This window comes from Anguilla rostrata, chromosome 13 (genome assembly GCF_018555375.3).
Source record: "Anguilla rostrata isolate EN2019 chromosome 13, ASM1855537v3, whole genome shotgun sequence".
In the NCBI taxonomy this organism is placed as follows: domain Eukaryota; kingdom Metazoa; phylum Chordata; class Actinopteri; order Anguilliformes; family Anguillidae; genus Anguilla; species Anguilla rostrata.
The window spans coordinates 17,362,453-17,371,573 of record NC_057945.1 but is presented as its reverse complement, the minus strand read 5'-3'; positions in this window follow the sequence as shown (position 1 = coordinate 17,371,573).

The following is a 9,121-nucleotide window of genomic DNA, read 5'->3' as shown; positions in this document are numbered from 1 at the left end:
GTGCAGGGTAAACTGGCTCAATTTGCCCCACAGCAATAGTGTGGTTGTTTCATATTGTGGCCTGAGTTTTGCTTGGTGGGAAAATCCCTGTAATGAAAACACACCTAAGTAAGAGGCAATTAATTCCTTGGGAAATGCCTGCTTTTTGTCAGTGCTCCAAAATACTTACTGTGTTATTTTGTTTACTAAGGGAATTTCAAGATACTGTTTGAATACAAATATTAGATACAAATGGAAACACTTTGTCAGTCCCAGAATAATGAAGTGGCCCTTGGCACTCACTCTTGGCAACAAGTCAGCTTGGACCAAGATCCCACAGGAATGTTTCTAGCACCTTGTTGAATCCATTCTATGAAGAATTCAGGCTTCCACCTGCTGAGTATGTTCTGTAGTGATGCTCTACCAGGCCTGCACACCAGCCATCTTCAGCTCCTGCTTGTTTAGGGGGCTAGTTGCCTTTACGTTTTCTCTTCAACATTAGAAACAGATGTTTAATTGGATTCAGTTTGGGTGAATGACTTAGCCTGTCAGGAATTTCCCAGCTTTTGGCTTTAAAAAGCTCCTTTCCTGCTTTAGCAGTATGTTTGGGATCACTGTCTTGCTGTAGGATGGGTTTTGGGACATGGTTGAACCTGAGCATATAAAATGCTTCTGTACACTTCAGAATTCATTCTGCAGGATATTTTAGAAAACTGTAACCTGGCTACCATGTTTTTGCGGATAACTAGTGGTTTGCATCTTCCAGTGTAGCCTCTGTAGCTCATAAATTCTTCTGTCCGTAAAGTGTTCTGCAGATAGTATTCACTGACACATCCATGTCTGCTTCCTGAAGAGTGTTTCTGATCTGTTGGACCGGTGCTTGGGGGCTTTTCTTCATTATGGTGAGAAGGCTTCGGTCACCGATTGTGGGGTTCTACCCTGGCCTACCAGGCTCTTTGCAATTACTGAGCTCACCAGTGCTCTCTTTTTTAAAGCTGTTCCAAACAGTTGATTTTGGTAAGCTCAAGGTTTGACAAACGGCAATAGCGACTCCAAAGGCAATCAAAAGCCTAGAATCAAGACTTTATACTGAAAGCTCCCTTATACCTGTGCTTGAACACACCTGACTCATCACAAACACCTGTGAAGTCATTTGTTCCTAACAATATGGTGCCCTGAAATGGGGAGAATATGTATAAAAAGTTGTACATGGTGGAACCAAAATGTATAAAAATACCCTTTAATAACAACCTGTATTTTAACCACATACAAATTGTTTGATTACAAATCTGAAATTGTAGAATACAGAGCCAAATCAGGAAAAAATACTTTTCACCTATTGCCTTGTAGCATACTAATTATCATGAGTATGAAGTCAACAGAAAGGAAAGACAGGACACTGCTCTTGCATGAGTTTTCTTTATTAAATTGATGGGTATTCCTTACAATGGAAAATATCATTTATGAGAATTCCACTTCTGAGAATAGTAGGTTGTAGAAAAAACTTGCTGCTCTCCTGTCCTATCGAGTCCCATGCTTGGAGGTTTCTCATGGAAATACTGAATAAAAATCTATTCCATTTGGAAACTTTCCTATACAAGCAAGGTCAAGCATTTGTTTTTTGTTTTTTCTTGTTTTTTGTTTTTTTTGTCAGTCATCAGTTGATGTCATAGTCAGCGCTAACATTTTTTTTCCAAGGTCAGTCAGGTGTGGTGTAATCCAAAGAGCAGCTCACAGGGCAGCACAATAAGGCGTGATGCCTGAGTTAAGGTGTGTGCTGCTTTGGCTCCTTTCACAAGCGTCTGTCTAGTGTTTATATTTCAGATGACACTTAAGACCGGAGCTGACTTTAAAAATCAGACTTCAAAGTGTTACTTGCTATGACCTTAAAGAGATTGTTGGAGTGCACAAGGAATATAAAGGTACAGTATTAGAAGAAAATGAGAAGCAATAAAAGGATATAGGACAGAAAGGAATACTTGATGTGCAACATATTTAACTTGAAAAGCACTACCAGCACAGCTCAGCAACTTTCTATTTATTTATGCATTTACTTTTTACTCTTTTATGAAGCTCAATTTATTTTTGATGGGATTCATTCTTAGTTTACACTGATCATGGAATCAACGGGAAAAGACCAAGCATAGATCTAAACTGTCCAGACGGAGACTGACTACGCTGGGGAGAACATGGGGACTCAAGACAAACACTCACAGGAAAGAGGGTATCTGACTCTCGCCCTGCGGTGTGCAATCGTGATCTTAATCATTGCCCCATCTACTGCAGATAACGGAGAAGGTAAGACAACATTTCAGTGTCCCATTACAACTATTCTTTTTAGCTTAACATTTCAAACATAAATGAACATTACTTCTATTTTCAAATCAAGTCACGCACTGATTCCAGTTTTAGCCTCAGAATATTGACTCTGCCTTTTCATAGTAATGTTGGTATTTATTCCTTTGCCAAACCACACAGGTTAAAGTGAGAAGGGAACATGATGCATTGGTAACACAGAAGACTTGGAAAAAGTAGAACATGTAGTCCCTGCCTTAATAAAAATTAAAGATAGTGGAGTAAATCTTTTCGGTAGATGATGCTGAGTGGATGAATATAATTTCAAATACTGTCAGTTAATGACAGTTAGACAAATGTAAAGAAGGATTCCCATCCAGTCCTTTGCAATTATAAGAGTAAAAGTTCCATAGTGCATGCCGAATCTTAAAAGTATTCACAAGCATTTTACATGTGGAATATCAGAAAATGGAAGAGGCTGAGCAGGTGGCAACTGGGAGAGTTAGTGGTTTGAAAGTACTGAAAGGCTTAAGCAGGAGTGTAGAAGGAAATTCACAGAACTCTGCCAGGAATTTAATGGATGTCCACACAGAAAACACATTGCCTTTCAATGCCTGTTATACAAGAATGATTTTCATGACATTTAAATTTCTTAATCCATGTATGTGGGCAACTTGAACTTGCCTCTGAAAACGTTTCACTAACAAATATGGCCATTTAAAAACTTTCACTAAGATTTCACAGTACAGCAAAACATTGGAAATATGAACGCATGAGGAATGGAGGCCATTAACAACTCTGAAATGTTTTATGTAACTTCAAAAGTGATATGAAAATAAATATTACTGTCAGTTTTTTTATTGTAATAATTACTTTAATTACTGTAACCTTATTTTGAAAAAATACTTTCATTTGTAAAACTTATTTCTGTTTAATGCTTGACTTAAATCAGTGATCATTTATAAATCAGTGATAAAAAATGACCTTGATAAGGTTTAATACAGTATACATAGTTGTTTGACTGGTCAACAATTCTAGTATGAATATTTTTTATTTATATATATATACACTCGCCAGCCACTTCATTCGGTACTTGCTAGTACCAGGTGTGGTCTTCTGCTGCTGTAGCCCATCTGCTTCAAGGTTCGACGTGTTGTGCGTTCAGAGATGGTCTTCTGCATACCTCGGTTGTAACGAGTGGTTATTTGAGTTACTGTTGCCTTTCTATCAGCTCAAACCAGTCTGGCCATTCTCCTGTGACCTCTGCCATCAACAAGGCATTTTCGCCCAGAGAACTGCCGATCACTGGATATTTTCTCTTTTTCAGACCATTCTCTGTAAACCCTAGAGATGGTTGTGCGTGGAAATCCCAGCAGTTTCTGAAATACTCAAACCAGCCCATCTGGCACCAACAACCACGCCACATTCAAAGTCACTTAAATCACCTTTCTTCCCGATTCTGATGCTTGGTTTGAACTTCAGCAGTTCATCTTGACCATATCTACATGCCTAAATGCATTGAGTTGCTGCCACGTGATTGGCTGATTAGATATTTGCGTTAACGAGCAGTTGAATAGGTGTACCTAATGAAGTGGCTGGTGAGTGTATATATATATATATATATATATATATATACACTGCCTGGCCAAAAAAATATTTTGTTGGACCGCCTTTAGCTTTGATTACGGCGCGCATTCGCCGTGGCATTGTTTCGACAACCTCATGCAACGTCACAACATTTATTTCCGTCCAGAATTGCATTAATTTTTGGCCGAGATCTTGTATTGACGATGAGAGAGTCGAACCACTCCATAAAGTCTTCTCCAGCACATCCTGAATACTTTCAATGGGGTTAAGGTCAGGACTCTGGTGGCCAATTCATGTGTGAAAATGATTCCTCATGCTCCCAGAACCACTCTTTCACAATTTGAGCCAGATGAATCTTAGCATCTTAGCATGGTCGTCCTGGAATATGCACGTGCCGTCAGGGAAGAAAAAATCCATTGATGGGATAACCTGGTCATTCAGTGCATTCAGGTACTCAGCTGACTTCATTTTATTGCCACATAACATTGCTGAACCTAGACCTGACCAATTGAAGCAACCCCAGATCATAACACTGTCTCCAGAGGCTTGTACAGTGAACACTGTCCAAAAAATCTGTGACTTTTTTTTTGGCCAGGCAGTGTATACATACTGTTTAAACATGATAATTTAGTATTTGAACTTCTTGTCTATTGAACTGGTCACCATTATTATGTTCTTAAAACAGAATGGAATACACATCAATGTTTATAATGGTGGTAAACAAAAAGTGTAAAAATGGAAAGTAGATCCAAGATCAAAACTTTACATCAAGCTTCTACTGAGATCTGTTCTAATTTAATATAATTGTTAAAATAACAGATACATGATATTTTATTATATTATATTATATTTTATTGTATTATCTTGGTTTATCTGGGTTTACTATATAAGGGTTATCTGGAATTTCATGAAAAGTAGTAATTGCCCGTAGCATTATTTTATTACTGGTTCACACTAATTTTAATATTTTAGTTGATTATCACAGTGATTATTCTATTGTATATCTGTTGGTTTTCATTTATATTTACACTTTTATAATTTCCTTCAATCCTATTGGCTAACATGTTTGTTTATTAGATCACACACTTCCTGTTACACTCAATCTTGGTTTTGTCTGTGCCCTGAAAACGTGCAGTATTCAGTAAAAGGTGCAGTACATAAGCTTGTTGTAGAATACTTTTGTTCATATTTGGATAAATTTCCTTCATATCCCAACAAATATCAATAAATTAAAAGGTCAGAGAAGTTTCTTTGACTGCCCCAGCCTCAAAATAAATCATTCAAAATTTCACTGTGCCTAAATCTTAACAACCAATCAGAAAAGTTATCTGCCCTGCTTGCCTTTGTTGCCATGACAACCTTTTTCAGTATTTAGCTCTCTAGCTCATTTCTCCAAACCTATATATTGCATCTTTAATGATATTTTCGTAACAACATGAAACATTTAAAATCATTGATTTTAAGAAGGTCCCAAGGTTTAAACAACCTCTGTCCATTCAGGAGATTGCAGACAAGCATGTATGCCTTCTACAACTTGTGCAGTTATTTATTAGTTTAAACAGTTCACATACATTATTGCTGACGTGATGTAATCTAGTGCCAATATCTTAAGCATAGAAGTGGCATAATCTTTATGTTGGTGTTATTATAACAGGGACTGCATCCTTTGTCACAAGAGATGCTTATGTAATAATCCACAAGATCTCACTGCCTTACATCAGACTGGAGTAGAGAGGATATTGTACAGAACAGTATGTGAAAAAGGTCATGGTCTCAAATTCAACAAATGAGAAAATCATTGTTTAATGTTAGCATGAAAGATATCACAAAAGCAATCCTGGAATCAGCAGAGTGAATCGAAATCTGTACTGCACTGTTACTCGAGCCTCCTGGGATGGAAAATATCCCAATCACACGCTGTCAATTAATTCAATTAATGCTGTAATTAATTGCAATATTCATGAGTAGCAATGGCATTCAATTTTAGCTTTGTTAAATTAAATGAAATCCTCCAGGAGATAGGCATAGCTGGCAGATAAATGTTTGAGATTTGAGGGCATCAGAGCAATTCTAAAATCAGAGAGAACATAGCACACGGTGGAAATGTCTTTTGTTGGCAACCCATGGGGTTGCAAGATTAGGGGGAGTTAAATTGTGGCCATTTGTATGGCTGTGTAGGCCAATAAGAGAATGGTAGTCACTGCCGTATGTGGAAATGTAAATGTACAGAAATGCCTATAAACTGAATTTATGGTATTGAAAAGACTTGTTGTTGGTATGTAAAAAGAGAAAAATGGGTTGAGACACCTTAAAGGTACATTATAGGACATCCTCAGACCTCAGCATTGGGAAAAACGTTGTCAATAGTTAGGTATCGTAAGTTACAACTGTATATCAGTCATTAGGCAAAACTGTAGGTTTTTGTCAGGCCTACTACTATGCAACAGCCTGAAATGGTTGCTTGTAAACAGACAATGCAATTAGGACAATTATTTTTCTGAGGTATCACCAGCACAAAATTGAGAAGCTAGATATGTTCATTAAATTTGGTATGAATTATTCAACTGGCTATGGTGGCTAAATTGAAGGTTTCAAACGAGGCTGAGAAATGTTACACAAGCCCTCAACCATTTCAATATAATGGCAGTAACCTATCCAGCATGCTGCAATGTCATAAAAAGCTATTTTCATATTTTATAAATAGTTTATCATCCTAGCTGTAGGCTGGCATTCATCCTTAGCATGTTCGGTAGTGAGTGAATCATGTTAGCTACAGTTTTAAGGTTTTGTTTCATAATGTAATTATTTTGAGTCATAAGTCACATTAGCTTTACTGCCAAGGTACTTGGCCTTATGTTCATATATATATATATATAATATTATATATGGTATTATATATTATATATATACATATATATTATGTATTGACAATGGTTTTATATTTTCTATTCGTTTCAGCCCGGGTAGCATATTTAAAGCTAGCTGAACCTGTCACTAGCATCTTAGCTGTAGCAATCATTAGCTAGCATGTTCGCTATCAGGTGAATCTTGTTATGGCTTTAAGCTTTTGTTTCATTTGTATACTAATGATTTGGAGTCAAAAGTAGTGTTAGCTTTAACATGGGCACGTGCACGTATGTAAATCTGTATGTATAAATGAACAATGCAATAAATAAAACAAGTGCAACAGTTTAGAACTCTGATAAGCTGTTTGTCATAGTAATTATGCTTACTTTGTACAATAGTCTGTGATCATTTCAAACTTAGCCTATATGCCTGTTCTACAGAAAATGCATTGTTTAAACTATTCAAATAATTTGTGGTCATTTCTTTAGTATTAGTGTTATTTTCTGATATGCAAAGAATGCTGGGTAATATGTGCATGTGGTAATTAAAGAAACTGGTCAGTTGGAGCAGGGATTTGATTGTAGTGGTGTGCTTTGTGGAGTGGGTTGTAGCTCAATGATATTATGCTGGTGTTGAAAATGATTTGGAACAATTTTCTCTCTTTAGTCCAGGTGTGCTGCATTTACTAATCACAGTGGATGACTGATGATGGATGTTTGTCATACAAGCCATTATCGTTTTAACCAATCTGGTTAAAGGGAGGCTGTCCTTGAGTTAAGAGGCCTTTTCCTCTGAAGTCTATGCAAACTGGGAGACATGTGAGCGATTTGTTGTACTGTAATATTATTTTGAACTGTGATAACTATTGGTGTAGTGGCTGTTTTGTATGTGTTTTAAGGAAAAGTATTGATAGAAAGCTGTCTGTGAATGTAAGTTATTTGGTGGCGCTTCCTCATGATGTGAGCAAGCGGCCAAAACCAGACTTCGTTTTTGAAGCTCATTTCCTGGTCTTGTTGTTCCTAGTTGCTCACTAGTGCCACTACGGTTGGCTCCAGTATAGGTGTTTTCATATCCGGTTTCCATGTAAGTCTACGGTACAAATGCGGTCAAAATACAAAGTCAGTAATTTTTTCTCATGAGAACAAATCGTCACAATATGTGTATTTTATTCGTCTTATGACTGTCCATGGGTCGATTTCATGATTTATTGTGTCATTTGGGCACTGTTATAATATTTGTTGTGGACCAATGAGGTACAGTTTGCGTCACTTCCTGATTACTGCGGAGGACTAAGCTACAGTAAGGGCTACAGTCTATGGTCACTGGGGTGGGAGGTGGCACCTCTTGGCCTTGACATTGCGGCTCCGACCACGGTCCACCTGTGCGAAGTCAGAAAATGCAGGCATCCCATTTCGTAGTGATTTCATTATGGCGTGTGCTATTTACAGCTGCACTAGACGACCATAAAATAATTCTCCTCTTAGGTTTTTCGGTAGCCGAGTCATTTTTACTATTTCCTTTAGCCTACTTAACCAAATAATTAGTTGGCAGAAAGCGTAATCAGCTTGCTATATTTGGTAGTCCAGTAGCCTATGCTAAAACAGTTCGCAACTTCGGCTACCAAGCCATTTGACTAGCTAGCTAACCCTAAACTGCAAATATTCAATCTGTCACACGTGTTTGACGGCTTGTCAGTCGTCTACATTCCGTAAATGTCTACCTGGGCCATGCTTCACGCATGTGACAAAGCTACTATAATCCCGATTTTGGGATAAACACTGCAAAATTTTCAGTTTCACGAAGCGAATTAAGAGTCTTAATGTTTATTTGCTGAATAGCATACAACACATGATGAAATCACACACACAGAATTTAACGAAATTAACCATCTTTGTAAGACTGGCATTTAGAAAGGAACATGTTTTTAGCATTTAAGAGACCGACAAGAGCATTTAAGACAGTGGTTCTCAGAATCGGTCCTGGGGGCTCGTTGCGTATACTGGCTTTTCTCCATTGGTTTTGATAATAAAAATAAAAGTCTAATAATAATTAGAAATTCAATGTAGGCTACATTATTTTTGTCTTCATGCACCAGGTGGAAAACTTGCTGTACAAAGCGCGTTGTCATATTTACACGCCTGCAGATCAGTTATTAATATACTTGGTAGATTTGTTAATCACCGCTGACAGTGTTAATTTTTATTCGGTAGAAAGTGACTTGCGAACGATCGGTCAGCTAGCGTCACCCAGCAAGTGAACACCACAAACGACGATGGAGTAGCTAGTAGCAGTTACTGGCTCATTAACTGACTGTGGCGAAAACCTACGACGATAACTTGCTCGGTTAACAGCAGGTCTACCAGACAGTTATACGAAAATTAGCCTAGTCAAATCACCAGTAGCCTACACATCT